We start from the raw sequence: 27,500 nt of genomic DNA on the forward strand, positions 1-27,500 counted from the left end.
GTGAGATTATTTGATTCATCTCAAAGGTAAATCAGAACAGTCATGTACCACTCTAACCACACTGGATATGCATTATTTGCAAATATTTCACTCACATTGCAGAAAAAAGGGTCAATCTCAATGCTAAACCATAGCTCTTTTTAATTTGGGTCATTTATTTATTTATTTATTTGAAAGACTTTGTACAGTTTTAAAAAAGATTTATACTAATGTACTTATGTTTTTTAGATGTGGCTGTGTAGTGTACATGTTTGTTTGGGTTTATCTTAAGCCACCAGTCAGATTTTGTTCATGATATGACTTTAGAAACACTTGAGGTTTCAGTGTCACACCATGTGACCTCACACACATGCTTTTCTTAGACAGCCATCCTCTAGTAGAAGTACAAATGAAAAACAGGTGAAAAAATTGTGTGCTATTGAATTGAGGAAAATATATGTCCGTTTTTTTCTAGGTTCGGTGTTTCTAAGATTACCAAGACCTGTGACGAGTCCAACCAATGAGATATTCACATCTGCAACTGATTATTGTAAAATAACAACAAATTATATGAGACAGTTTGGACGTAGGCCAGTGAGCATGATATAACTCACAGTAATTTTGAATAAGGTCATGGTTTCATGGACAATCATAGACTTTTGTGCAATGATTGTGGCAGAAAACATACTCATACCTTTCAACAGTTAATCCATTTTTAAAACTATAATATTAGGCATATTCACAAATAAACCAGGGTGGATGAAAACAGCAAACTCTGGCTTTATAAAAATGACAGGAAAAAGTGAGCTCCTTTTTGTCTTTAAACAACATTTTTGAGACTAATGTGATGCAGCTGGATATACTTTCAGTCTGATCTAATGCAAATGGGTATATGGCATTAATTAACTGTGCCATGTCAGCATCATACACAACCTCTTCAGCCTTTGTGACCCTGTAGGCATGCATGGCATATCAGTATCTATCTAATCACGCCTCCGTTGTCCTCTCTTACCAAAGCAAAGTCACATGGAAAAATTAACAATATTTGGGAAAGCATGTGTCTCTGCAGCTCAAAGGACGAATAATGACAAACATATAAATAATGCAACAGCTCAGCAGGCTGTGCAGATTAGAGAGAGAACAGAAAAACAATCTGCTTATTGCTTACAAGGCAGACTCGTGTTGATGGAAGGCTTTGCACGCAAGAGACAGAGGACAGAGAAAACATGAAAGAATGGAGGGGATAACAAGATGAAAACAGGAAAAGAGGGGAGGAAACATGAGAGAGAGATGGCTGTCTGAGCAGTCTGAGCAGTCTGAGAACCAAACCTGAGATTACACAAATGAGCCAAAGTGAGGCCTTTTCTCTCCCATCACCTTTTCATAGGTTACGGTTAAATTACACTTGAGCATGTAGTAGTTAGGGTAACTCCTCACAAATACGACAACACTGCCCTGTGAGTGGATGTGTATTGGCCTGATAATCAGACTGACAGACCATTTCTATCATTCATTCTGCCATTGTGTTCATGTTAGCTGTTGGGGCGGGGTTGTTGATCAGTGGCAAATGATGTAGCCGTCCCTCCAATGCAATTTTCAATCATCACAATGGTAGCATGCTAGGAGATGTTCACGTTTCAATATTTTAATATTAGCAGTATTAGAATATCTCTGTGTAATGTGAACTGTGTTGCTCATAGTGATGAACCCACAGAGAATTATTATTATTTTTTCAGCTTATTGCTGTGATTTTACAGTTGGTAACTTGATTGAATGAACTTTTGGTTCATTGTCACAGCTCTCATCAACCTTATTTCCATTTTGAGTTAAAAAGCCCTGACAAACCCATTGTACACAACCTTAGGCTGGCTAACAGAAGAACAGGTGACCATGTAGCAGCTAAAGAGCCATAACTCAGCTGTTAATGCTGTTTTGTGTCTGCTAAATATGTTAATAGTTGACTGTTTGCCAATATGTTTGCTGAGAGGTTAGCATAGATGGTCTGATAATGTATCTGCCCAAATGAAGTTACTTATTCTTATATTATATATATCTTATATTATATATATTATATTTTATTACTTATTCTTAGATTAGTAAATTTTGAGTTTGATTTGAAAAAAGAAAAAGAACTGATAAAATGCCAATGTTGTTCTCAGAACTTGTTTCATTGCACAATTTAAGAACTGCTATGTCTGTCAATTGACTGACAACAGCTACACTGCTTACCATTTTTACTGCCATGTTTTTGTCACCAGGGACATTATGTCCTAATTCTTTATTACAGCTACAGAGCTCTGATTCACTCAACTGTTTTTCTTACTGAGGAAACAGCTGTCATGGTACAAAACTACACACATATTTCAATCAAAGACAAAAATCCTATTTGTGGACAACAAATCAGAGGGGTGGGAGCAGGCTGGGTTTGTAGGTCTTGGTCTTATTTTCTCAGAATGTGAATGTTTGGATCTATTTTGTGTGTCTGTTTGTGTCTCAGTTGGTCTGTTTGTGTGAGCTAGTTTATGTTTCCTCGGCCTGTGTGTGTGTATGACAGTGTGTGTGTGTGTGTGTGTTTGTCAAACAGACAGTGGTCCACAGATATCCGACCACTCTGGCTCCACAGCTGCTCCGTCACTGTCAGATCTTGTCAGCAACACAGCGGCAGCCCAGCTTCTCTGTCGCTGCCTCTCTGTCTGTTGGGTTGCCAGATCCAGGGTGGTCTGCACCACACTCATCTCGCCCTGTCCGCCCTTGTTGTCAGGGGGATTATGCAGATTTAGGAGTACTACCTCATTCCTTCGCCTCTCCTCCTCAGTCCATCTATCCATCCCCTCCTCGCTCTCCTCTCACCACCACTCATCCCAGCTACGGAAATGTCCTTTCCATTAATGTCAGAGCAGCTGGCTCTTCGCAAAGAGATAAAATTGCCATTGTGCCTGTGATAAATGTCAAACATGCTAGTTAAAGCTATAATACAAGAATTACAAGCTATGGTGACGTATCTCAAGAAAAAGTTTCATAGACTTTTGGTGCTCTCTAACTGCTGCTACCGACATCTAGTTTGTTGTCATTGTTACAGTGCAAGATAAAATGACAAATCAAAGAAAGAAATAAAGTGTTATAAAATACACATTGCTATATGCATAATGTTCTTTTTTATTTATGCATATACTGTGTCATTCTTACATGAAAAACATTCACCTGATTCACCACCCTCAGACTACTGCCTCTTCCCAAAGATGAAGAAGGAGCTTGGTGGTCATTTTGACAGCGATGATGACGTCATCGTTGCTGTGGACCATTTTCACAGACTTGCAATTTTCAGTCACCCAAAACAGAAATACCACAAAAGTTATTAACTTCGCAACAAAGTTTCTGCAGAAAGCATTGAGTTGCATGTACATGCAATGAGAGCTGTTTAACTCATCTCCCTCTACCTCCGGCCACAAACTTACCAATTCCCCCCTAATATAACAATGAGTAATGTATTTCACTTTATTTTTTTGTTTGATTTGTTTTCATTTAGGCATTTTAAACCTTCCATACAGTCTGGGCTACAGCTCTTGTATGGGACACCCAAAAACACAGAAAATTATTTTAAGTAAAAGAAAGGTTTTGAGGTTTGGGAAAGGATTACGCACTTGTGGCTTCTCTGTTTCTGGCTGCTCTGGCTATGAAGATACTGGAGGAGACCATGGTTGTCATGGTAACTTAATTGTGACTTAGCCAACTCTTTATGGCCAGACACAGACAACGCTTGAATCTTGCACCAGTTAGAGAGTTATAAAAATCAAAGCGCACAGAAAAAGAAAACAGTATTCTTGGCTGTAGATGTTCTTACAAACATTCCCTCAATGTTTTATATTACACTGTCATAATAACAGTGTTCAGGTTTGGCATCTTCTAATCTTTATCTAACTTAAGTCGGGATCACAGCAGAGGCGTTTCATGCTGTGGGTTGTTTCTGGAATGCAGCAGACAGGAACAGGTCATATGATCAACCTGAGGATGGCTCAGACTGTCAGCCCAGTTATTGGCCAGCTATGTGGAAAGAAGTCAAATCTAAGTTTAATGACCACACAGCCATAACTGGAGGAATTTGCTTGTGGTGAGTGCAGCTCTGTTTCCAATGCACACAACCCACATGAACACATGATACATTAACAGTAGCCTACTGTACATGCTGTACATATAATGTGGACACTGACAAGAAGAATTCCTCTGAATTAATTCAATGTATAGCAGAATGTAGGTATGAGTGGGCAGTGAGTTGTAGAATGTAGCAGGGGGCGTCAACTTAAATAACAATCTCTGCTGAGAACCAAGCAGCCTGAATGTTGTATGAATCAACATGAAGCCACAGGGCAAATATGGAGACGCATGGTAATACATTACCATGAAATAGTTAAATAATTCAGTTGTATTCTTATTTCTTGTTGTTTTTGTTTTCCACTAATATCATAGCAATGAGATGAATTTTTGAATTTCTGAAAAGATTTCACAATTTCATGGTTGTGTTACATGTCTTGTCAGTTTTTATTCACATATCATTTAATTCATTGTCTTATTTAATCAATTAAAACAAAACATTTCTGGTCTCCATGGATCAAGGTACAAGTGTAGTTTCACTTAATGTGTTTGTCATTATGTGAACCTTGATTACAGCATGATTACAGCTCATGTATGATTCAAAGTGTTTGGTAATGTAAGGTAAAATTGTCTTTGTATTTTATTGCTCTATGCCAACAGAACTTTTTAGGGCTATTTACCTAATGCAGGAAGAGAACCACTCAGTATCATTTACCACTCTGTGTCCTCTAGTGGCCTTTGTACATCTCACTCACTGGGTATAACGATAAGCCTAAAAGATGTGAAATGTACTGTAACAGCACCACATGACACAAATGCAATGATACAGTTTCCTTTTCCAAACTCAAGTTCTTGTGTGATTGTGGGAGGATGTAAGTCCTTTAGGAATAAGAAAAAAAAGTGTACATTAATTTATGAAGCTGTGACTTGTGTGTGAGTGAAACCACAGTATTTTCTTTATGGGAAATTCCTTAAGCAGTGACATATGCATGCACTGAAACTGATGCAGATGTGTGAAAGACCAGTAGTAAAACTCAGCACTGTAACAATATTTGAGTTTCTTAAGACTTTGCAGATTATGATTATGAAGTAGAGATCTTGTGTTTTGACAAGACAAACCTGAGTGGTTTGTATCTCTAAACAAACTCAGCGCTAAGGTCTCCCCAGTTCATCCATAATCCATGGTTACGCCAATGCTGAATGGCTGGGAGGCTTTGTACTGTTTGTGGCCCACTGTTAGCCAAGCTGAATAATTAAAGACAGAGGTTTCCTCTCTGTTGCCGTACAGTGTGTACCTTGGTAATTTACATACTCAGTGAGGTGGAGATACAAAAGGGAAGGGTCTTACAAAGTAGCAGCTTGCTATGCAGGACTTGGATGCTACAATACACTGTTCTTTTAAGAGTGTGGCAGCTGGTGTTGGTACACAGTATGTTATGTTATATAAAGTTTCTCAGCTGGCCAGGCATTCATGTTACTCATCTGGGTGTACTTTCCCAAAGTGAGGTAACGTTTTTCAATCCTCTCTCCCCAAACTCTCAGAGCAAATAATTTTGCAATGTCATTTCAAGTGGGGCTGTTTTGTGAGTTTTCATTCCAGGAAATCACAACTCTGTCCTTCGTTTTCTTCATTTGATCTGTGCCAGATGTTGCCCTCACTCTGCATTTTCTCCACCGTTCAGGCAGTCCAGCTAATAAAAAATGCTGCTTTCTGCTCTCTCTGAGCCCCTCTCACCACACTAACAGACTCTGTGCTGCGTTGCTTAGCCATGATAGAGACCAAACAAAAACAAGTTTTCTGATTTTTGACCACATGTGAGAGAAAGGGTGGAGGGGAAGATGATGATGTCAGTGACAGGGGTTGGGTAGCTTCTTCCTTAGGCCCTTGACCCCTCTCACTGAGACACTGGAAACATTCTGTCAAATTCCTCAGTGGAAAGACCACAGTGGTTTAACAACAGCTGGATCTCTGTGGTCAGCTGACACACACTGGAGCTCTAACATTGTGAGGAGAGACAGATTGTGTAACACTGAGAAACTAACTTTAGTAGACAATGGAGTGATCCTGCTACTGCCTGATGTGCAAAAAAAAAAAAAAATGCTGTTCAGGTGTTTGGCAGTGAGAGCTTGTTCTCACCACAAGATCAGTGATTTTCTCTGAGTCTTAGCCTGCAGACAACATGTGTGTTTACATGTTGGATCATTTTGCCAACCAGCATAGTCGGATGGGTGGAGCCCATTTTTTTATACCTATGGGAGAGTGTTTCAGGATGGGACATTACTGTTTATGAACACCCACCTGAATGAAGCTTGATTGCACTCCAAGATGAGAGGTTATGATAATTTCCACCTCAGTGTTTTAGCCCATTCAAAGTGCCTCATAAATTAAAATTAGAGGGTGAACGTCTTGCCAAATTATGGTGATTATTGAGACATACTAAAAAGCTACACACATTTGCTTGTGGACTAAATTGCATACCCAGGTCAGCTGTCCACAATGAATGAGCTGCATGACACCAGGAAGGAACCAGGACTCTACCTTATCTTACTCATCTGACAGATCAGGTTGAATTTTTGTTCATTTATAGTGAAATAAAAGTCTTATTTCACAGCAAATATCTGGTCAGGTAATAGTAGAAACGAGATGTGCTGAACTCAGCCTTGCAAGTAACATGAGTTCAGAATGTCTAGGACACATATGGAATGATAGATTGAAATAATTAAAACTGACAAACATACTGTTTTTAGCTAAGAACGAGATATATTCATTGTTCCTCTCTTTTCTCAAGATTATAATTGATCAAATTCTTTATTTTTCCCTCTTTCTCTTCAAATGTTCATTTGAATGGGACTGATGTATCTGTATATATACATAGTATATATGGACATGTGTATGTATGTAGATATATAGACATTTTCTCATTCATGCTAATTCTATACAACAACATTTATGTGCAAGTATGAAATTATAATTAACATACATCATATATCATGGATCACCAGATCAGATGTTTAATTCTGGTGGCCTTGGTGTTTTATTGGTACTGTTGAATACCAATAAATCAGAGTAACTGTTAAAATGAAAATGCCATCACCAATATCAACCCAGGGGGCAATAAAACATTCTGACGTCACACCAATTTGGTCAAACCTTGGCCACACTCCCGCAGACCTGTGCACGTGGTTTAAGATACTCTCATTTAAAAAGTAATGGCGGCAAAACAAACAAACAAACAGACAACATCAAATGTAAAAATTCGTCTATGACCGAAACTAGTGGCTGGTATTTCAGTTGTCGAAAGGCCAAGAACGAAACTTGTCGGCAGGTGAGTAGCTGAGCTAACGCTAGCAAGACGGAGCTCGAATCATGTTTATTTCAGCCTGTTACCTCCTCTCTCTGCTCCTCTACAGCTCGCAGTAACTGTGATTTCTGAAATGGAAACCGTTTGATAAAAGTAGGTTGCGAGAGAAAACAAGGTTGAGAAAGTTGATAACTGTAAGCTGTAATATGCTACTACTACAACTATCTGTGAAATTGTACAGTAGTCAGTCAAGTGTCTTTCAACCTCCACAGTCATTAGAAAAACACACACCACTACCACTGAATTAACTTCCATTTCCCCTCTTTTGCATGTTTAAGGTTTAACAGTAAGGCCAACATGAGGAAGACTCTTAGTTTGTGTGAGAGGTGAGGCCCTGATGAAGCTTCACTCCACCTTGAAAGGTACACTTCATCACACTCTGTTGCTTTTCGTGTGTTACAGTGACTACATGTTAATTAGTGGTGGGTTACCTCAAAGTGACTTTTAGAAGAATTTATATTTAATCCTTTATTAAATAGATTGTATCCCTGAAATAGTGATCTCTTTTTCAAGAGACTTCTGTACAAGAAACATACATAACCAGTTGAAATGTGGACAGACACAGATCATTCACTCACATGGGTTTCACATAGATAAACAGTTACTAGTTGAACTACAAAGACTTTAGTGGAATCTCTTTAAACTTGATATAAAATGTGATAAAATGCACTGTGATATACAGAGTCGAGAAGCCTTAGTGGACACAATATCACCACAATCAATATGAGACATAATTGTAGATTCTACAATGGTCTTACCACTGGCAAAAGAAATGTGTTTCTATGTACAAATCCAATTTTGATCATCAGTTTGCTTGTCAGGTTGCTCTCACAGGTCTGGTGAATGTGAATTACTGCCATCTTGTGGCAGTTTTTTGGATAATCTACCGACGTTCTCAGAGACAACAATATTCCACAACATATCCCAAGTTGAGGTTTATTTTAGATAGACAAACCAGTTGCTCTTTCAGTGGTTTGTGTGCAGACACAGCAGTCATTTCTTTACTGCATGATGTGCTCAGAGTATAGTGTGGTTTCTAGTTTTCTCTTCATCATTAACTCTGAATCTTCCTGCAGTTCATTTACAATAGTTTCTCAGCTATGATCATTCTGTTGCCTTTGAATGAGTGTTACTATTACAAAGTAGTTATGAGTATGGTTAGCAATATTTGTTTGTCAGGTCTGTGCATGTGTGCTGTGTATCTCTTCAGTAAAGTTGTACAGGGGATGTAGCTCAGTGGTAGAGCGCATGCTTTGCATGTATGAGGCCCCGGGTTCAATCCCCGGCATCTCCATTGAATTTTATATTATCAACGATGAAGCTTTGAGTACATCTTGCATGTACTGAAATAATTTGTAAGTTGAAAGCACTTTACACAGAAGAGATATCAAAGTAGTACAGTTCACATGCATGAGCACAGCCTAAAATGAGAAACACCCTCTGCTAGGGGAACTCTAGATTTCTTTTTATGTGTCTCTAAAACATGTATTTCAGTGCAAGGTCTCTGTTGTTACACCAAGACTGAAGAGTAACTCTGCAGGTTGAACTGTAGTGAAGAATATGTGATAAATGTATGCTCCTCACACCCACCAAAAACTGCTTGTGGTGATTGTTGTTATAGCAAAATGTTTAAGGTGATGGACTAGAGCTCCAGTGGCACCTCCCAGTGCAAGTTTGAAGCCTGCTGACAGTGTTAGACGGTTTTTAATAGTGGGGGCCAGAAACAGTGCATAGTTCTCTACTTACAGACACTACTGAGTTGTGAGCAATGTAAAACAAGGTGAAACCTTGACTGAAAATATGGCTGTTGGGGGATCTTCTGTATTCTGTATCAAAATCTCCTCTATAAAAAATACTAAGCCTATAGTGTACTGATATTTCAATTATACTTAGTCTAAACAGAAGTGGCTAATCCATTATAAACACACCAGTTTTTGACCTTATCCCACATGGTGTTTTGAACATAACTAATATTAAATACATTTACCTGTCTATTATACATTCTCAGTTGTGATAAACCATTCACAGAACTGTGGCTCTGCCAATTCAGCTGCAGTATGTTAGTTCAGTGTCTTTATCAGCAGTTCAAATCCTGCCATACACCAGAGCGGATGAGTAATATTGCAACAGAAGGCTGTTTGGAGGACTTTCTTCACATGGCTCGAGGTGTGAATGGGGTTAAATCACCTGGTTAAGGATCTCAAGGTCTTGTTACAGTTGGCTGATCGTTGTAGGCCACCACCTCTGTTTAAAGATGGATGTTCCAGATGGACATAGATGGCCTCTTCTACACCTCTCTCAAACCATCTGTCCTCTCTATCCAAAAAGTGGACATTATTGTCCTCGAAGGAGATCACATAATCTTATAAAGATCCCCCACCAAACTTTGACAATAAGAAAATACTCTTGTGAAGGCCTCCGTCAGTGCAGTGGTTACAAAGTGTGGTCATGTGAGCATTGGTGGTTCAGTGGTAGAATTCTCGCCTGCCACGCGGGAGGCCCGGGTTCGATTCCCGGCCAATGCAACAGGCTTTTTATTCAGTGTAGTTGTACATGTTCAAACATGTGTTTAATGCAATGTGAATTGCAGTGCACCTTGTAACCTAGATCTTGTAATCATGTAGCTTAGCGTTACTATAGACCATCATGATTTTGTGCTTTGTCTTTATCAAAAGTGAAAATCATCTACTAATATGATTAAGGTGTTTTAATATTGAGGGGTGCAGGAGGACACACAATCCTTAAGTGTAGTTGTGACCACGTCAGGCCATTTTGACACGGTCAAGCGAGTCGTTTGGCTCACATGAGCCCAGGTGTGACTTGTTGGTCGGTCGTTGCCCCACCTTGACGTCATGTGAGTCGTTAGGGTCACACGGCTCGAGGTGTGAATGGGGTTAAATCACCTGGTTAGGCATCGCTAATAATTCAGTCAGTTGTGCTGTTCTGTGTGTGTCTGATGTCTCCTGTGTGTTTGCAGAGGGGATGTAGCTCAGTGGTAGAGCGCATGCTTTGCATGTATGAGGCCCCGGGTTCAATCCCCGGCATCTCCATCAGCCTTTATGTTGACAACTACACATCACGTAGAGGGTGGAGATCTGCTGAAGAAACTGTAAATAACAGCCAAAGTCACAGATGGATGACAGAGTACAGGTAAAATCAATGTCTGAGGCGTCTTAGTAAGAGTTTGAGCCCCATGTGCTGCCAGAACAGCTTTGTTGCACAGAGATTGATATTGTAGAAACTGTACACGTCTCTGGAACTGTACTAGAGGAATGGATCCCCATTGTACCAAAAGATGGGGTGGACTGAAAAATATAAGCACCTCTCTCCAGAGTAGTAGCAATGAGAGTACAGTTGTAGTTTTTGTTTGGTGGTGATGGTGATCTGTCACAGCTGCAACATGTTTGCTGCCCCTCCTCCTTCTCTTTTCCCTCTCTCCTCTCCTGTGGAATTCCTGACACAAACTGCTGACTCTGCAGTGGAATTCCTTGTTTTTCCACTGCGATGGTGGTATAGTGGTGAGCATAGCTGCCTTCCAAGCAGTTGACCCGGGTTCGATTCCCGGCCATCGCAATAGTTTTTCTTTCTGCGGAATGCTCACAGTACAGCGTACGCTAACTTTATTGTAGGATCAGTGCTCGTCTTGTTTTTTGCTGTTATGAGAGTTATGAGCTGTATGGTATGGTTGATGGGTACAAGTTGACAAGTAACAGGATCATATTCAGGTTTCATACTGAACAGGGCTGTTGTTAAATTGAATGGTTATTACAGTCTGAAATGACTTTGGCTCATCCACAATATAAAAATCATATGCACATTTTCAGTGTAACTGGGAAACTTAGTTCAGTGGTGAAATTTTCACTTTCCACGTGTGTTTGAGATGCACCAGTACACATTATATCTGCATTTTCTGTTGGCATTAGATGAACAGATTTGAGCATGTACAGATCCATGCACAGACAAGCAGTTCTGACAAAACATACTGGGACTGGGACAACTCTGTGTCCCAAACTGCGACTGCACTGATTTCCCCGGTGTCTTCTCTACAACATCCAACACACTGTTCTCAGTTTCTCATTGTTCTGTCTACATAATGAACACGTACCTAAACATTTGCCCCGTGTGAGGCTCGAACTCACGACCTTCAGATTATGAGACTGACGCGCTGCCTACTGCGCCAACGAGGCCCACAGTGCAGCTGGTACAGAGGAGATAGCAGGAATCAAAAGAAGGAGGTGACTTACTGTGTTGCTGATTGTGGTGCAAGTATGTTGAAATGATACAGTTCTTATGTGACAAACCATACAGACAGGGAGTTTTGTTGAACAGTAAAGCAGTAAAATGACGCGTGAGTTGCAACTCCTGCATGGCTGTTCTCTATGAACACTTTTGGTTTCTGATGCAGCTGGCCAATATGTCCATGTTTATATGAAGAGATAAAAACTTTGACGTTTTGATGTGGTCATAAAGATGTCACTGGGATGTCACTGATATTCTATTCTGTTCTATATAGAAGCTAGTAGAATATTGCTCACTCAGTAAAGAAAACACAGTAACGGATTATAATCTAAAAAAAATCTTTATCAGTGGTAGAGCGCATGCTTTGCATGTATGAGGCCCAGGGTTCAATCCCCGGCATCTCCATCAGCCCTTATGTTGACAACTAAATAGCTGATTACATCAGATGCAATGTTCCCTCTAAGCTGCACACAGTGCATGGTTGTGTGAATTGCTTAACAGTACCATGCAGTGCACCTTGTAACCTAGATCTTGTAATCATGTAGCTTAGCGTTACTATATACCATCATGATTTTTGTGCTTTGTCTTTATCAAAAGTGAAAATCATCTACTAATATGATGAAGATGTTTTAATATTGAGGGGTGCAGGAGGACACACAATCGCTAACAATTATGTAGTTGTCGTGGCGAGTGGTTAAGGCGATGGACTAGAAATCCATTGGGGTCTCCCCGCGCAGGTTCGAATCCTGCCGACAACGTCAGACCATTTTGACATGGTCAAGCAAGTTGTTTGGCTCACATGAGCCCAGGTGTGACTCGTTGGTCGGTCGTTGCTCCACCTGTGAGTCGTTAGGGTCACATGGCTCGAGGTGTGAATGGGGTTAAATCACCTGGTTAAGGATCTGAAGTCGTGTTACAGTTGGCTGATCGTTGTAGGCCACCACCTCTGTTGTGTTTGTTTTACACCTCTCTCAAGCTCCTCCTCTTCTCCACTCCTCCTCCCTCTACTTATTATACTTAGTCTAAACAGAAGTGGCTAATCCATTATAAACACACCAGTTTAAAATTGACCTTATCCCACATGGTGTTTTGAACATAACTAATATTAAATACATTTACCTGTCTATTATACATTCTCAGTTGTGATAAACCATTCACAGAACTGTGGCTCTGCCAATTCAGCTGCAGTATGTTAGTTCAGTGTCTTTATCAGCAGTTCAAATCCTGCCATACACCAGAGCGGATGAGTAATATTGCAACAGAAGGCTGTTTGGAGGACTTTCTTCACATGGCTCGAGGTGTGAATGGGGTTAAATCACCTGGTTAAGGATCTCAAGGTCTTGTTACAGTTGGCTGATCGTTGTAGGCCACCACCTCTGTTTAAAGATGGATGTTCCAGATGGACATAGATGGCCTCTTCTACACCTCTCTCAAACCATCTGTCCTCTCTATCCAAAAAGTGGACATTATTGTCCTCGAAGGAGATCACATAATCTTATAAAGATCCCCCACCAAACTTTGACAATAAGAAAATACTCTTGTGAAGGCCTCCGTCAGTGCAGTGGTTACAAAGTGTGGTCATGTGAGCATTGGTGGTTCAGTGGTAGAATTCTCGCCTGCCACGCGGGAGGCCCGGGTTCGATTCCCGGCCAATGCAACAGGCTTTTTATTCAGTGTAGTTGTACACGTTCAAACATGTGTTTAATGCAATGTGAATTGCAGTGCACCTTGTAACCTAGATCTTGTAATCATGTAGCTTAGCGTTACTATAGACCATCATGATTTTGTGCTTTGTCTTTATCAAAAGTGAAAATCATCTACTAATATGATGAAGGTGTTTTAATATTGAGGGGTGCAGGAGGACACACAATCCTTAAGTGTAGTTGTGACCACGTCAGGCCATTTTGACACGGTCAAGCGAGTCGTTTGGCTCACATGAGCCCAGGTGTGACTCGTTGGTCGGTCGTTGCCCCACCTTGACGTCATGTGAGTCGTTAGGGTCACACGGCTCGAGGTGTGAATGGGGTTAAATCACCTGGTTAGGCATCGCTAATAATTCAGTCAGTTGTGCTGTTCTGTGTGTGTCTGATGTCTCCTGTGTGTTTGCAGAGGGGATGTAGCTCAGTGGTAGAGCGCATGCTTTGCATGTATGAGGCCCCGGGTTCAATCCCCGGCATCTCCATCAGCCTTTATGTTGACAACTACACATCACGTAGAGGGTGGAGATCTGCTGAAGAAACTGTAAATAACAGCCAAAGTCACAGATGGATGACAGAGTACAGGTAAAATCAATGTCTGAGGCGTCTTAGTAAGAGTTTGAGCCCCATGTGCTGCCAGAACAGCTTTGTTGCACAGAGATTGATATTGTAGAAACTGTACAAGTCTCTGGAACTGTACTAGAGGAATGGATCCCCATTGTACCAAAAGATGGGGTGGACTGAAAAATATAAGCACCTCTCTCCAGAGTAGTAGCAATGAGAGTACAGTTGTAGTTTTTGTTTGGTGGTGATGGTGATCTGTCACAGCTGCAACATGTTTGCTGCCCCTCCTCCTTCTCTTTTCCCTCTCTCCTCTCCTGTGGAATTCCTGACACAAACTGCTGACTCTGCAGTGGAATTCCTTGTTTTGCCACTGCGATGGTGGTATAGTGGTGAGCATAGCTGCCTTCCAAGCAGTTGACCCGGGTTCGATTCCCGGCCATCGCAATAGTTTTTCTTTCTGCGGAATGCTCACAGTACAGCGTACGCTAACTTTATTGTAGGATCAGTGCTCGTCTTGTTTTTTGCTGTTATGAGAGTTATGAGCTGTATGGTATGGTTGATGGGTACAAGTTGACAAGTAACAGGATCATATTCAGGTTTCATACTGAACAGGGCTGTTGTTAAATTGAATGGTTATTACAGTCTGAAATGACTTTGGCTCATCCACAATATAAAAATCATATGCACATTTTCAGTGTAACTGGGAAACTTAGTTCAGTGGTGAAATTTTCACTTTCCACGTGTGTTTGAGATGCACCAGTACACATTATATCTGCATTTTCTGTTGGCATTAGATGAACAGATTTGAGCATGTACAGATCCATGCACAGACAAGCAGTTCTGACAAAACATACTGGGACTGGGACAACTCTGTGTCCCAAACTGCGACTGCACTGATTTCCCCGGTGTCTTCTCTACAACATCCAACACACTGTTCTCAGTTTCTCATTGTTCTGTCTACATAATGAACACGTACCTAAACATTTGCCCCGTGTGAGGCTCGAACTCACGACCTTCAGATTATGAGACTGACGCGCTGCCTACTGCGCCAACGAGGCCCACAGTGCAGCTGGTACAGAGGAGATAGCAGGAATCAAAAGAAGGAGGTGACTTACTGTGTTGCTGATTGTGGTGCAAGTATGTTGAAATGATACAGTTCTTATGTGACAAACCATACAGACAGGGAGTTTTGTTGAACAGTAAAGCAGTAAAATGACGCGTGAGTTGCAACTCCTGCATGGCTGTTCTCTATGAACACTTTTGGTTTCTGATGCAGCTGGCCAATATGTCCATGTTTATATGAAGAGATAAAAACTTTGACGTTTTGATGTGGTCATAAAGATGTCACTGGGATGTCACTGATATTCTATTCTGTTCTATATAGAAGCTAGTAGAATATTGCTCACTCAGTAAAGAAAACACAGTAACGGATTATAATCTAAAAAAAATCTTTATCAGTGGTAGAGCGCATGCTTTGCATGTATGAGGCCCAGGGTTCAATCCCCTGGCATCTCCATCAGCCCTTATGTTGACAACTAAATAGCTGATTACATCAGATGCAATGTTCCCTCTAAGCTGCACACAGTGCATGGTTGTGTGAATTGCTTAACAGTACCATGCAGTGCACCTTGTAACCTAGATCTTGTAATCATGTAGCTTAGCGTTACTATATACCATCATGATTTTGTGCTTTGTCTTTATCAAAAGTGAAAATCATCTACTAATATGATGAAGATGTTTTAATATTGAGGGGTGCAGGAGGACACACAATCGCTAACAATTATGTAGTTGTCGTGGCCGAGTGGTTAAGGCGATGGACTAGAAATCCATTGGGGTCTCCCCGCGCAGGTTCGAATCCTGCCGACAACGTCAGACCATTTTGACATGGTCAAGCAAGTTGTTTGGCTCACATGAGCCCAGGTGTGACTCGTTGGTCGGTCGTTGCTCCACCTGTGAGTCGTTAGGGTCACATGGCTCGAGGTGTGAATGGGGTTAAATCACCTGGTTAAGGATCTGAAGTCGTGTTACAGTTGGCTGATCGTTGTAGGCCACCACCTCTGTTGTGTTTGTTTTACACCTCTCTCAAGCTCCTCCTCTTCTCCACTCCTCCTCCCTCTACTTATTATACTTAGTCTAAACAGAAGTGGCTAATCCATTATAAACACACCAGTTTAAAATTGACCTTATCCCACATGGTGTTTTGAACATAACTAATATTAAATACATTTACCTGTCTATTATACATTCTCAGTTGTGATAAACCATTCACAGAACTGTGGCTCTGCCAATTCAGCTGCAGTATGTTAGTTCAGTGTCTTTATCAGCAGTTCAAATCCTGCCATACACCAGAGCGGATGAGTAATATTGCAACAGAAGGCTGTTTGGAGGACTTTCTTCACATGGCTCGAGGTGTGAATGGGGTTAAATCACCTGGTTAAGGATCTCAAGGTCTTGTTACAGTTGGCTGATCGTTGTAGGCCACCACCTCTGTTTAAAGATGGATGTTCCAGATGGACATAGATGGCCTCTTCTACACCTCTCTCAAACCATCTGTCCTCTCTATCCAAAAAGTGGACATTATTGTCCTCGAAGGAGATCACATAATCTTATAAAGATCCCCCACCAAACTTTGACAATAAGAAAATACTCTTGTGAAGGCCTCCGTCAGTGCAGTGGTTACAAAGTGTGGTCATGTGAGCATTGGTGGTTCAGTGGTAGAATTCTCGCCTGCCACGCGGGAGGCCCGGGTTCGATTCCCGGCCAATGCAACAGGCTTTTTATTCAGTGTAGTTGTACACGTTCAAACATGTGTTTAATGCAATGTGAATTGCAGTGCACCTTGTAACCTAGATCTTGTAATCATGTAGCTTAGCGTTACTATAGACCATCATGATTTTGTGCTTTGTCTTTATCAAAAGTGAAAATCATCTACTAATATGATGAAGGTGTTTTAATATTGAGGGGTGCAGGAGGACACACAATCCTTAAGTGTAGTTGTGACCACGTCAGGCCATTTTGACACGGTCAAGCGAGTCGTTTGGCTCACATGAGCCCAGGTGTGACTCGTTGGTCGGTCGTTGCCCCACCTTGACGTCATGTGAGTCGTTAGGGTCACACGGCTCGAGGTGTGAATGGGGTTAAATCACCTGGTTAGGCATCGCTAATAATTCAGTCAGTTGTGCTGTTCTGTGTGTGTCTGATGTCTCCTGTGTGTTTGCAGAGGGGATGTAGCTCAGTGGTAGAGCGCATGCTTTGCATGTATGAGGCCCCGGGTTCAATCCCCGGCATCTCCATCAGCCTTTATGTTGACAACTACACATCACGTAGAGGGTGGAGATCTGCTGAAGAAACTGTAAATAACAGCCAAAGTCACAGATGGATGACAGAGTACAGGTAAAATCAATGTCTGAGGCGTCTTAGTAAGAGTTTGAGCCCCATGTGCTGCCAGAACAGCTTTGTTGCACAGAGATTGATATTGTAGAAACTGTACAAGTCTCTGGAACTGTACTAGAGGAATGGATCCCCATTGTACCAAAAGATGGGGTGGACTGAAAAATATAAGCACCTCTCTCCAGAGTAGTAGCAATGAGAGTACAGTTGTAGTTTTTGTTTGGTGGTGATGGTGATCTGTCACAGCTGCAACATGTTTGCTGCCCCTCCTCCTTCTCTTTTCCCTCTCTCCTCTCCTGTGGAATTCCTGACACAAACTGCTGACTCTGCAGTGGAATTCCTTGTTTTGCCACTGCGATGGTGGTATAGTGGTGAGCATAGCTGCCTTCCAAGCAGTTGACCCGGGTTCGATTCCCGGCCATCGCAATAGTTTTTCTTTCTGCGGAATGCTCACAGTACAGCGTACGCTAACTTTATTGTAGGATCAGTGCTCGTCTTGTTTTTTGCTGTTATGAGAGTTATGAGCTGTATGGTATGGTTGATGGGTACAAGTTGACAAGTAACAGGATCATATTCAGGTTTCATACTGAACAGGGCTGTTGTTAAATTGAATGGTTATTACAGTCTGAAATGACTTTGGCTCATCCACAATATAAAAATCATATGCACATTTTCAGTGTAACTGGGAAACTTAGTTCAGTGGTGAAATTTTCACTTTCCACGTGTGTTTGAGATGCACCAGTACACATTATATCTGCATTTTCTGTTGGCATTAGATGAACAGATTTGAGCATGTACAGATCCATGCACAGACAAGCAGTTCTGACAAAACATACTGGGACTGGGACAACTCTGTGTCCCAAACTGCGACTGCACTGATTTCCCCGGTGTCTTCTCTACAACATCCAACACACTGTTCTCAGTTTCTCATTGTTCTGTCTACATAATGAACACGTACCTAAACATTTGCCCCGTGTGAGGCTCGAACTCACGACCTTCAGATTATGAGACTGACGCGCTGCCTACTGCGCCAACGAGGCCCACAGTGCAGCTGGTACAGAGGAGATAGCAGGAATCAAAAGAAGGAGGTGACTTACTGTGTTGCTGATTGTGGTGCAAGTATGTTGAAATGATACAGTTCTTATGTGACAAACCATACAGACAAGGAGTTTTGTTGAACAGTAAAGCAGTAAAATGACGCGTGAGTTGCAACTCCTGCATGGCTGTTCTCTATGAACACTTTTGGTTTCTGATGCAGCTGGCCAATATGTCCATGTTTATATGAAGAGATAAAAACTTTGACGTTTTGATGTGGTCATAAAGATGTCACTGGGATGTCACTGATATTCTATTCTGTTCTATATAGAAGCTAGTAGAATATTGCTCACTCAGTAAAGAAAACACAGTAACGGATTATAATCTAAAAAAAATCTTTATCAGTGGTAGAGCGCATGCTTTGCATGTATGAGGCCCAGGGTTCAATCCCTGGCATCTCCATCAGCCCTTATGTTGACAACTAAATAGCTGATTACATCAGATGCAATGTTCCCTCTAAGCTGCACACAGTGCATGGTTGTGTGAATTGCTTAACAGTACCATGCAGTGCACCTTGTAACCTAGATCTTGTAATCATGTAGCTTAGCGTTACTATATACCATCATGATTTTGTGCTTTGTCTTTATCAAAAGTGAAAATCATCTACTAATATGATGAAGATGTTTTAATATTGAGGGGTGCAGGAGGACACACAATCGCTAACAATTATGTAGTTGTCGTGGCCGAGTGGTTAAGGCGATGGACTAGAAATCCATTGGGGTCTCCCCGCGCAGGTTCGAATCCTGCCGACAACGTCAGACCATTTTGACATGGTCAAGCAAGTTGTTTGGCTCACATGAGCCCAGGTGTGACTCGTTGGTCGGTCGTTGCTCCACCTGTGAGTCGTTAGGGTCACATGGCTCGAGGTGTGAATGGGGTTAAATCACCTGGTTAAGGATCTGAAGTCGTGTTACAGTTGGCTGATCGTTGTAGGCCACCACCTCTGTTGTGTTTGTTTTACACCTCTCTCAAGCTCCTCCTCTTCTCCACTCCTCCTCCCTCTACTTATTATACTTAGTCTAAACAGAAGTGGCTAATCCATTATAAACACACCAGTTTAAAATTGACCTTATCCCACATGGTGTTTTGAACATAACTAATATTAAATACATTTACCTGTCTATTATACATTCTCAGTTGTGATAAACCATTCACAGAACTGTGGCTCTGCCAATTCAGCTGCAGTATGTTAGTTCAGTGTCTTTATCAGCAGTTCAAATCCTGCCATACACCAGAGCGGATGAGTAATATTGCAACAGAAGGCTGTTTGGAGGACTTTCTTCACATGGCTCGAGGTGTGAATGGGGTTAAATCACCTGGTTAAGGATCTCAAGGTCTTGTTACAGTTGGCTGATCGTTGTAGGCCACCACCTCTGTTTAAAGATGGATGTTCCAGATGGACATAGATGGCCTCTTCTACACCTCTCTCAAACCATCTGTCCTCTCTATCCAAAAAGTGGACATTATTGTCCTCGAAGGAGATCACATAATCTTATAAAGATCCCCCACCAAACTTTGACAATAAGAAAATACTCTTGTGAAGGCCTCCGTCAGTGCAGTGGTTACAAAGTGTGGTCATGTGAGCATTGGTGGTTCAGTGGTAGAATTCTCGCCTGCCACGCGGGAGGCCCGGGTTCGATTCCCGGCCAATGCAACAGGCTTTTTATTCAGTGTAGTTGTACACGTTCAAACATGTGTTTAATGCAATGTGAATTGCAGTGCACCTTGTAACCTAGATCTTGTAATCATGTAGCTTAGCGTTACTATAGACCATCATGATTTTGTGCTTTGTCTTTATCAAAAGTGAAAATCATCTACTAATATGATGAAGGTGTTTTAATATTGAGGGGTGCAGGAGGACACACAATCCTTAAGTGTAGTTGTGACCACGTCAGGCCATTTTGACACGGTCAAGCGAGTCGTTTGGCTCACATGAGCCCAGGTGTGACTCGTTGGTCGGTCGTTGCCCCACCTTGACGTCATGTGAGTCGTTAGGGTCACACGGCTCGAGGTGTGAATGGGGTTAAATCACCTGGTTAGGCATCGCTAATAATTCAGTCAGTTGTGCTGTTCTGTGTGTGTCTGATGTCTCCTGTGTGTTTGCAGAGGGGATGTAGCTCAGTGGTAGAGCGCATGCTTTGCATGTATGAGGCCCCGGGTTCAATCCCCGGCATCTCCATCAGCCTTTATGTTGACAACTACACATCACGTAGAGGGTGGAGATCTGCTGAAGAAACTGTAAATAACAGCCAAAGTCACAGATGGATGACAGAGTACAGGTAAAATCAATGTCTGAGGCGTCTTAGTAAGAGTTTGAGCCCCATGTGCTGCCAGAACAGCTTTGTTGCACAGAGATTGATATTGTAGAAACTGTACAAGTCTCTGGAACTGTACTAGAGGAATGGATCCCCATTGTACCAAAAGATGGGGTGGACTGAAAAATATAAGCACCTCTCTCCAGAGTAGTAGCAATGAGAGTAAAGTTGTAGTTTTTGTTTGGTGGTGATGGTGATCTGTCACAGCTGCAACATGTTTGCTGCCCCTCCTCCTTCTCTTTTCCCTCTCTCCTCTCCTGTGGAATTCCTGACACAAACTGCTGACTCTGCAGTGGAATTCCTTGTTTTGCCACTGCGATGGTGGTATAGTGGTGAGCATAGCTGCCTTCCAAGCAGTTGACCCGGGTTCGATTCCCGGCCATCGCAATAGTTTTTCTTTCTGCGGAATGCTCACAGTACAGCGTACGCTAACTTTATTGTAGGATCAGTGCTCGTCTTGTTTTTTGCTGTTATGAGAGTTATGAGCTGTATGGTATGGTTGATGGGTACAAGTTGACAAGTAACAGGATCATATTCAGGTTTCATACTGAACAGGGCTGTTGTTAAATTGAATGGTTATTACAGTCTGAAATGACTTTGGCTCATCCACAATATAAAAATCATATGCACATTTTCAGTGTAACTGGGAAACTTAGTTCAGTGGTGAAATTTTCACTTTCCACGTGTGTTTGAGATGCACCAGTACACATTATATCTGCATTTTCTGTTGGCATTAGATGAACAGATTTGAGCATGTACAGATCCATGCACAGACAAGCAGTTCTGACAAAACATACTGGGACTGGGACAACTCTGTGTCCCAAACTGCGACTGCACTGATTTCCCCGGTGTCTTCTCTACAACATCCAACACACTGTTCTCAGTTTCTCATTGTTCTGTCTACATAATGAACACGTACCTAAACATTTGCCCCGTGTGAGGCTCGAACTCACGACCTTCAGATTATGAGACTGACGCGCTGCCTACTGCGCCAACGAGGCCCACAGTGCAGCTGGTACAGAGGAGATAGCAGGAATCAAAAGAAGGAGGTGACTTACTGTGTTGCTGATTGTGGTGCAAGTATGTTGAAATGATACAGTTCTTATGTGACAAACCATACAGACAGGGAGTTTTGTTGAACAGTAAAGCAGTAAAATGACGCGTGAGTTGCAACTCCTGCATGGCTGTTCTCTATGAACACTTTTGGTTTCTGATGCAGCTGGCCAATATGTCCATGTTTATATGAAGAGATAAAAACTTTGACGTTTTGATGTGGTCATAAAGATGTCACTGGGATGTCACTGATATTCTATTCTGTTCTATATAGAAGCTAGTAGAATATTGCTCACTCAGTAAAGAAAACACAGTAACGGATTATAATCTAAAAAAAATCTTTATCAGTGGTAGAGCGCATGCTTTGCATGTATGAGGCCCAGGGTTCAATCCCCGGCATCTCCATCAGCCCTTATGTTGACAACTAAATAGCTGATTACATCAGATGCAATGTTCCCTCTAAGCTGCACACAGTGCATGGTTGTGTGAATTGCTTAACAGTACCATGCAGTGCACCTTGTAACCTAGATCTTGTAATCATGTAGCTTAGCGTTACTATATACCATCATGATTTTGTGCTTTGTCTTTATCAAAAGTGAAAATCATCTACTAATATGATGAAGATGTTTTAATATTGAGGGGTGCAGGAGGACACACAATCGCTAACAATTATGTAGTTGTCGTGGCCGAGTGGTTAAGGCGATGGACTAGAAATCCATTGGGGTCTCCCCGCGCAGGTTCGAATCCTGCCGACAACGTCAGACCATTTTGACATGGTCAAGCAAGTTGTTTGGCTCACATGAGCCCAGGTGTGACTCGTTGGTCGGTCGTTGCTCCACCTGTGAGTCGTTAGGGTCACATGGCTCGAGGTGTGAATGGGGTTAAATCACCTGGTTAAGGATCTGAAGTCGTGTTACAGTTGGCTGATCGTTGTAGGCCACCACCTCTGTTGTGTTTGTTTTACACCTCTCTCAAGCTCCTCCTCTTCTCCACTCCTCCTCCCTCTACTTATTATACTTAGTCTAAACAGAAGTGGCTAATCCATTATAAACACACCAGTTTAAAATTGACCTTATCCCACATGGTGTTTTGAACATAACTAATATTAAATACATTTACCTGTCTATTATACATTCTCAGTTGTGATAAACCATTCACAGAACTGTGGCTCTGCCAATTCAGCTGCAGTATGTTAGTTCAGTGTCTTTATCAGCAGTTCAAATCCTGCCATACACCAGAGCGGATGAGTAATATTGCAACAGAAGGCTGTTTGGAGGACTTTCTTCACATGGCTCGAGGTGTGAATGGGGTTAAATCACCTGGTTAAGGATCTCAAGGTCTTGTTACAGTTGGCTGATCGTTGTAGGCCACCACCTCTGTTTAAAGATGGATGTTCCAGATGGACATAGATGGCCTCTTCTACACCTCTCTCAAACCATCTGTCCTCTCTATCCAAAAAGTGGACATTATTGTCCTCGAAGGAGATCACATAATCTTATAAAGATCCCCCACCAAACTTTGACAATAAGAAAATACTCTTGTGAAGGCCTCCGTCAGTGCAGTGGTTACAAAGTGTGGTCATGTGAGCATTGGTGGTTCAGTGGTAGAATTCTCGCCTGCCACGCGGGAGGCCCGGGTTCGATTCCCGGCCAATGCAACAGGCTTTTTATTCAGTGTAGTTGTACACGTTCAAACATGTGTTTAATGCAATGTGAATTGCAGTGCACCTTGTAACCTAGATCTTGTAATCATGTAGCTTAGCGTTACTATAGACCATCATGATTTTGTGCTTTGTCTTTATCAAAAGTGAAAATCATCTACTAATATGATGAAGGTGTTTTAATATTGAGGGGTGCAGGAGGACACACAATCCTTAAGTGTAGTTGTGACCACGTCAGGCCATTTTGACACGGTCAAGCGAGTCGTTTGGCTCACATGAGCCCAGGTGTGACTCGTTGGTCGGTCGTTGCCCCACCTTGACGTCATGTGAGTCGTTAGGGTCACACGGCTCGAGGTGTGAATGGGGTTAAATCACCTGGTTAGGCATCGCTAATAATTCAGTCAGTTGTGCTGTTCTGTGTGTGTCTGATGTCTCCTGTGTGTTTGCAGAGGGGATGTAGCTCAGTGGTAGAGCGCATGCTTTGCATGTATGAGGCCCCGGGTTCAATCCCCGGCATCTCCATCAGCCTTTATGTTGACAACTACACATCACGTAGAGGGTGGAGATCTGCTGAAGAAACTGTAAATAACAGCCAAAGTCACAGATGGATGACAGAGTACAGGTAAAATCAATGTCTGAGGCGTCTTAGTAAGAGTTTGAGCCCCATGTGCTGCCAGAACAGCTTTGTTGCACAGAGATTGATATTGTAGAAACTGTACAAGTCTCTGGAACTGTACTAGAGGAATGGATCCCCATTGTACCAAAAGATGGGGTGGACTGAAAAATATAAGCACCTCTCTCCAGAGTAGTAGCAATGAGAGTACAGTTGTAGTTTTTGTTTGGTGGTGATGGTGATCTGTCACAGCTGCAACATGTTTGCTGCCCCTCCTCCTTCTCTTTTCCCTCTCTCCTCTCCTGTGGAATTCCTGACACAAACTGCTGACTCTGCAGTGGAATTCCTTGTTTTGCCACTGCGATGGTGGTATAGTGGTGAGCATAGCTGCCTTCCAAGCAGTTGACCCGGGTTCGATTCCCGGCCATCGCAATAGTTTTTCTTTCTGCGGAATGCTCACAGTACAGCGTACGCTAACTTTATTGTAGGATCAGTGCTCGTCTTGTTTTTTGCTGTTATGAGAGTTATGAGCTGTATGGTATGGTTGATGGGTACAAGTTGACAAGTAACAGGATCATATTCAGGTTTCATACTGAACAGGGCTGTTGTTAAATTGAATGGTTATTACAGTCTGAAATGACTTTGGCTCATCCACAATATAAAAATCATATGCACATTTTCAGTGTAACTGGGAAACTTAGTTCAGTGGTGAAATTTTCACTTTCCACGTGTGTTTGAGATGCACCAGTACACATTATATCTGCATTTTCTGTTGGCATTAGATGAACAGATTTGAGCATGTACAGATCCATGCACAGACAAGCAGTTCTGACAAAACATACTGGGACTGGGACAACTCTGTGTCCCAAACTGCGACTGCACTGATTTCCCCGGTGTCTTCTCTACAACATCCAACACACTGTTCTCAGTTTCTCATTGTTCTGTCTACATAATGAACACGTACCTAAACATTTGCCCCGTGTGAGGCTCGAACTCACGACCTTCAGATTATGAGACTGACGCGCTGCCTACTGCGCCAACGAGGCCCACAGTGCAGCTGGTACAGAGGAGATAGCAGGAATCAAAAGAAGGAGGTGACTTACTGTGTTGCTGATTGTGGTGCAAGTATGTTGAAATGATACAGTTCTTATGTGACAAACCATACAGACAAGGAGTTTTGTTGAACAGTAAAGCAGTAAAATGACGCGTGAGTTGCAACTCCTGCATGGCTGTTCTCTATGAACACTTTTGGTTTCTGATGCAGCTGGCCAATATGTCCATGTTTATATGAAGAGATAAAAACTTTGACGTTTTGATGTGGTCATAAAGATGTCACTGGGATGTCACTGATATTCTATTCTGTTCTATATAGAAGCTAGTAGAATATTGCTCACTCAGTAAAGAAAACACAGTAACGGATTATAATCTAAAAAAAATCTTTATCAGTGGTAGAGCGCATGCTTTGCATGTATGAGGCCCAGGGTTCAATCCCTGGCATCTCCATTGAGGGGTGCAGGAGGACACACAATCGCTAACAATTATGTAGTTGTCGTGGCCGAGTGGTTAAGGCGATGGACTAGAAATCCATTGGGGTCTCCCCGCGCAGGTTCGAATCCTGCCGACAACGTCAGACCATTTTGACATGGTCAAGCAAGTTGTTTGGCTCACATGAGCCCAGGTGTGACTCGTTGGTCGGTCGTTGCCCCACCTGTGAGTCGTTAGGGTCACATGGCTCGAGGTGTGAATGGGGTTAAATCACCTGGTTAAGGATCTGAAGTCGTGTTACAGTTGGCTGATCGTTGTAGGCCACCACCTCTGTTGTGTTTGTTTTACACCTCTCTCAAGCTCCTCCTCTTCTCCACTCCTCCTCCCTCTACTTATTATACTTAGTCTAAACAGAAGTGGCTAATCCATTATAAACACACCAGTTTAAAATTGACCTTATCCCACATGGTGTTTTGAACATAACTAATATTAAATACATTTACCTGTCTATTATACATTCTCAGTTGTGATAAACCATTCACAGAACTGTGGCTCTGCCAATTCAGCTGCAGTATGTTAGTTCAGTGTCTTTATCAGCAGTTCAAATCCTGCCATACACCAGAGCGGATGAGTAATATTGCAACAGAAGGCTGTTTGGAGGACTTTCTTCACATGGCTCGAGGTGTGAATGGGGTTAAATCACCTGGTTAAGGATCTCAAGGTCTTGTTACAGTTGGCTGATCGTTGTAGGCCACCACCTCTGTTTAAAGATGGATGTTCCAGATGGACATAGATGGCCTCTTCTACACCTCTCTCAAACCATCTGTCCTCTCTATCCAAAAAGTGGACATTATTGTCCTCGAAGGAGATCACATAATCTTATAAAGATCCCCCACCAAACTTTGACAATAAGAAAATACTCTTGTGAAGGCCTCCGTCAGCGCAGTGGTTACAAAGTGTGGTCATGTGAGCATTGGTGGTTCAGTGGTAGAATTCTCGCCTGCCACGCGGGAGGCCCGGGTTCGATTCCCGGCCAATGCAACAGGCTTTTTATTCAGTGTAGTTGTACATGTTCAAACATGTGTTTAATGCAATGTGAATTGCAGTGCACCTTGTAACCTAGATCTTGTAATCATGTAGCTTAGCGTTACTATAGACCATCATGATTTTGTGCTTTGTCTTTATCAAAAGTGAAAATCATCTACTAATATGATGAAGGTGTTTTAATATTGAGGGGTGCAGGAGGACACACAATCCTTAAGTGTAGTTGTGACCACGTCAGGCCATTTTGACACGGTCAAGCGAGTCGTTTGGCTCACATGAGCCCAGGTGTGACTCGTTGGTCGGTCGTTGCCCCACCTTGACGTCATGTGAGTCGTTAGGGTCACACGGCTCGAGGTGTGAATGGGGTTAAATCACCTGGTTAGGCATCGCTAATAATTCAGTCAGTTGTGCTGTTCTGTGTGTGTCTGATGTCTCCTGTGTGTTTGCAGAGGGGATGTAGCTCAGTGGTAGAGCGCATGCTTTGCATGTATGAGGCCCCGGGTTCAATCCCCGGCATCTCCATCAGCCTTTATGTTGACAACTACACATCACGTAGAGGGTGGAGATCTGCTGAAGAAACTGTAAATAACAGCCAAAGTCACAGATGGATGACAGAGTACAGGTAAAATCAATGTCTGAGGCGTCTTAGTAAGAGTTTGAGCCCCATGTGCTGCCAGAACAGCTTTGTTGCACAGAGATTGATATTGTAGAAACTGTACAAGTCTCTGGAACTGTACTAGAGGAATGGATCCCCATTGTACCAAAAGATGGGGTGGACTGAAAAATATAAGCACCTCTCTCCAGAGTAGTAGCAATGAGAGTACAGTTGTAGTTTTTGTTTGGTGGTGATGGTGATCTGTCACAGCTGCAACATGTTTGCTGCCCCTCCTCCTTCTCTTTTCCCTCTCTCCTCTC

At 42.2% G+C, this 27,500-nt stretch overlaps 27 non-coding genes across 27 annotated transcripts; 22 read left to right on the top strand and 5 right to left on the bottom strand.

Annotated features, from left to right (window-relative positions):
* Nucleotides 1-8,652: 8,652 nt before the first annotated feature.
* On the top strand, nt 8,653-8,724 carry trnaa-ugc (transfer RNA alanine (anticodon UGC)). Its single transcript has one exon. It is a non-coding gene; the product is annotated as a tRNA-Ala (tRNA).
* Nucleotides 8,725-9,884: 1,160 nt separating this feature from the next.
* trnag-gcc (transfer RNA glycine (anticodon GCC)) lies at nt 9,885-9,955 on the top strand. The gene has a single exon. It is a non-coding gene; the product is annotated as a tRNA-Gly (tRNA).
* A 453-nt stretch (nt 9,956-10,408) lies between these two features.
* trnaa-ugc (transfer RNA alanine (anticodon UGC)) lies at nt 10,409-10,480 on the top strand. The gene has a single exon. It is a non-coding gene; the product is annotated as a tRNA-Ala (tRNA).
* A 451-nt stretch (nt 10,481-10,931) lies between these two features.
* trnag-ucc (transfer RNA glycine (anticodon UCC)) lies at nt 10,932-11,003 on the top strand. The gene has a single exon. It is a non-coding gene; the product is annotated as a tRNA-Gly (tRNA).
* A 541-nt stretch (nt 11,004-11,544) lies between these two features.
* On the bottom strand, nt 11,545-11,617 carry trnam-cau (transfer RNA methionine (anticodon CAU)). The gene has a single exon. It is a non-coding gene; the product is annotated as a tRNA-Met (tRNA).
* A 1,638-nt stretch (nt 11,618-13,255) lies between these two features.
* Nucleotides 13,256-13,326, top strand: trnag-gcc (transfer RNA glycine (anticodon GCC)). The gene has a single exon. It is a non-coding gene; the product is annotated as a tRNA-Gly (tRNA).
* Nucleotides 13,327-13,779: 453 nt separating this feature from the next.
* Nucleotides 13,780-13,851, top strand: trnaa-ugc (transfer RNA alanine (anticodon UGC)). The gene has a single exon. It is a non-coding gene; the product is annotated as a tRNA-Ala (tRNA).
* A 451-nt stretch (nt 13,852-14,302) lies between these two features.
* Nucleotides 14,303-14,374, top strand: trnag-ucc (transfer RNA glycine (anticodon UCC)). The gene has a single exon. It is a non-coding gene; the product is annotated as a tRNA-Gly (tRNA).
* A 541-nt stretch (nt 14,375-14,915) lies between these two features.
* Nucleotides 14,916-14,988, bottom strand: trnam-cau (transfer RNA methionine (anticodon CAU)). Its single transcript has one exon. It is a non-coding gene; the product is annotated as a tRNA-Met (tRNA).
* Nucleotides 14,989-15,717: 729 nt separating this feature from the next.
* trnas-aga (transfer RNA serine (anticodon AGA)) lies at nt 15,718-15,799 on the top strand. Its single transcript has one exon. It is a non-coding gene; the product is annotated as a tRNA-Ser (tRNA).
* An 828-nt stretch (nt 15,800-16,627) lies between these two features.
* Nucleotides 16,628-16,698, top strand: trnag-gcc (transfer RNA glycine (anticodon GCC)). Its single transcript has one exon. It is a non-coding gene; the product is annotated as a tRNA-Gly (tRNA).
* A 453-nt stretch (nt 16,699-17,151) lies between these two features.
* trnaa-ugc (transfer RNA alanine (anticodon UGC)) lies at nt 17,152-17,223 on the top strand. Its single transcript has one exon. It is a non-coding gene; the product is annotated as a tRNA-Ala (tRNA).
* Nucleotides 17,224-17,674: 451 nt separating this feature from the next.
* trnag-ucc (transfer RNA glycine (anticodon UCC)) lies at nt 17,675-17,746 on the top strand. The gene has a single exon. It is a non-coding gene; the product is annotated as a tRNA-Gly (tRNA).
* Nucleotides 17,747-18,287: 541 nt separating this feature from the next.
* trnam-cau (transfer RNA methionine (anticodon CAU)) lies at nt 18,288-18,360 on the bottom strand. The gene has a single exon. It is a non-coding gene; the product is annotated as a tRNA-Met (tRNA).
* A 728-nt stretch (nt 18,361-19,088) lies between these two features.
* trnas-aga (transfer RNA serine (anticodon AGA)) lies at nt 19,089-19,170 on the top strand. Its single transcript has one exon. It is a non-coding gene; the product is annotated as a tRNA-Ser (tRNA).
* An 828-nt stretch (nt 19,171-19,998) lies between these two features.
* On the top strand, nt 19,999-20,069 carry trnag-gcc (transfer RNA glycine (anticodon GCC)). Its single transcript has one exon. It is a non-coding gene; the product is annotated as a tRNA-Gly (tRNA).
* A 453-nt stretch (nt 20,070-20,522) lies between these two features.
* Nucleotides 20,523-20,594, top strand: trnaa-ugc (transfer RNA alanine (anticodon UGC)). Its single transcript has one exon. It is a non-coding gene; the product is annotated as a tRNA-Ala (tRNA).
* Nucleotides 20,595-21,045: 451 nt separating this feature from the next.
* Nucleotides 21,046-21,117, top strand: trnag-ucc (transfer RNA glycine (anticodon UCC)). The gene has a single exon. It is a non-coding gene; the product is annotated as a tRNA-Gly (tRNA).
* Nucleotides 21,118-21,658: 541 nt separating this feature from the next.
* Nucleotides 21,659-21,731, bottom strand: trnam-cau (transfer RNA methionine (anticodon CAU)). The gene has a single exon. It is a non-coding gene; the product is annotated as a tRNA-Met (tRNA).
* A 728-nt stretch (nt 21,732-22,459) lies between these two features.
* trnas-aga (transfer RNA serine (anticodon AGA)) lies at nt 22,460-22,541 on the top strand. Its single transcript has one exon. It is a non-coding gene; the product is annotated as a tRNA-Ser (tRNA).
* An 828-nt stretch (nt 22,542-23,369) lies between these two features.
* Nucleotides 23,370-23,440, top strand: trnag-gcc (transfer RNA glycine (anticodon GCC)). The gene has a single exon. It is a non-coding gene; the product is annotated as a tRNA-Gly (tRNA).
* A 453-nt stretch (nt 23,441-23,893) lies between these two features.
* trnaa-ugc (transfer RNA alanine (anticodon UGC)) lies at nt 23,894-23,965 on the top strand. The gene has a single exon. It is a non-coding gene; the product is annotated as a tRNA-Ala (tRNA).
* A 451-nt stretch (nt 23,966-24,416) lies between these two features.
* On the top strand, nt 24,417-24,488 carry trnag-ucc (transfer RNA glycine (anticodon UCC)). Its single transcript has one exon. It is a non-coding gene; the product is annotated as a tRNA-Gly (tRNA).
* A 541-nt stretch (nt 24,489-25,029) lies between these two features.
* trnam-cau (transfer RNA methionine (anticodon CAU)) lies at nt 25,030-25,102 on the bottom strand. Its single transcript has one exon. It is a non-coding gene; the product is annotated as a tRNA-Met (tRNA).
* A 499-nt stretch (nt 25,103-25,601) lies between these two features.
* trnas-aga (transfer RNA serine (anticodon AGA)) lies at nt 25,602-25,683 on the top strand. The gene has a single exon. It is a non-coding gene; the product is annotated as a tRNA-Ser (tRNA).
* An 828-nt stretch (nt 25,684-26,511) lies between these two features.
* Nucleotides 26,512-26,582, top strand: trnag-gcc (transfer RNA glycine (anticodon GCC)). The gene has a single exon. It is a non-coding gene; the product is annotated as a tRNA-Gly (tRNA).
* Nucleotides 26,583-27,035: 453 nt separating this feature from the next.
* On the top strand, nt 27,036-27,107 carry trnaa-ugc (transfer RNA alanine (anticodon UGC)). The gene has a single exon. It is a non-coding gene; the product is annotated as a tRNA-Ala (tRNA).
* The last annotated feature ends 393 nt before the right edge of the window (nt 27,108-27,500 follow it).

The sequence above is a fragment of the Lates calcarifer genome, unplaced genomic scaffold (assembly GCF_001640805.2).
Source record: "Lates calcarifer isolate ASB-BC8 unplaced genomic scaffold, TLL_Latcal_v3 _unitig_374_quiver_2356, whole genome shotgun sequence".
Classification (NCBI taxonomy): domain Eukaryota; kingdom Metazoa; phylum Chordata; class Actinopteri; family Centropomidae; genus Lates; species Lates calcarifer.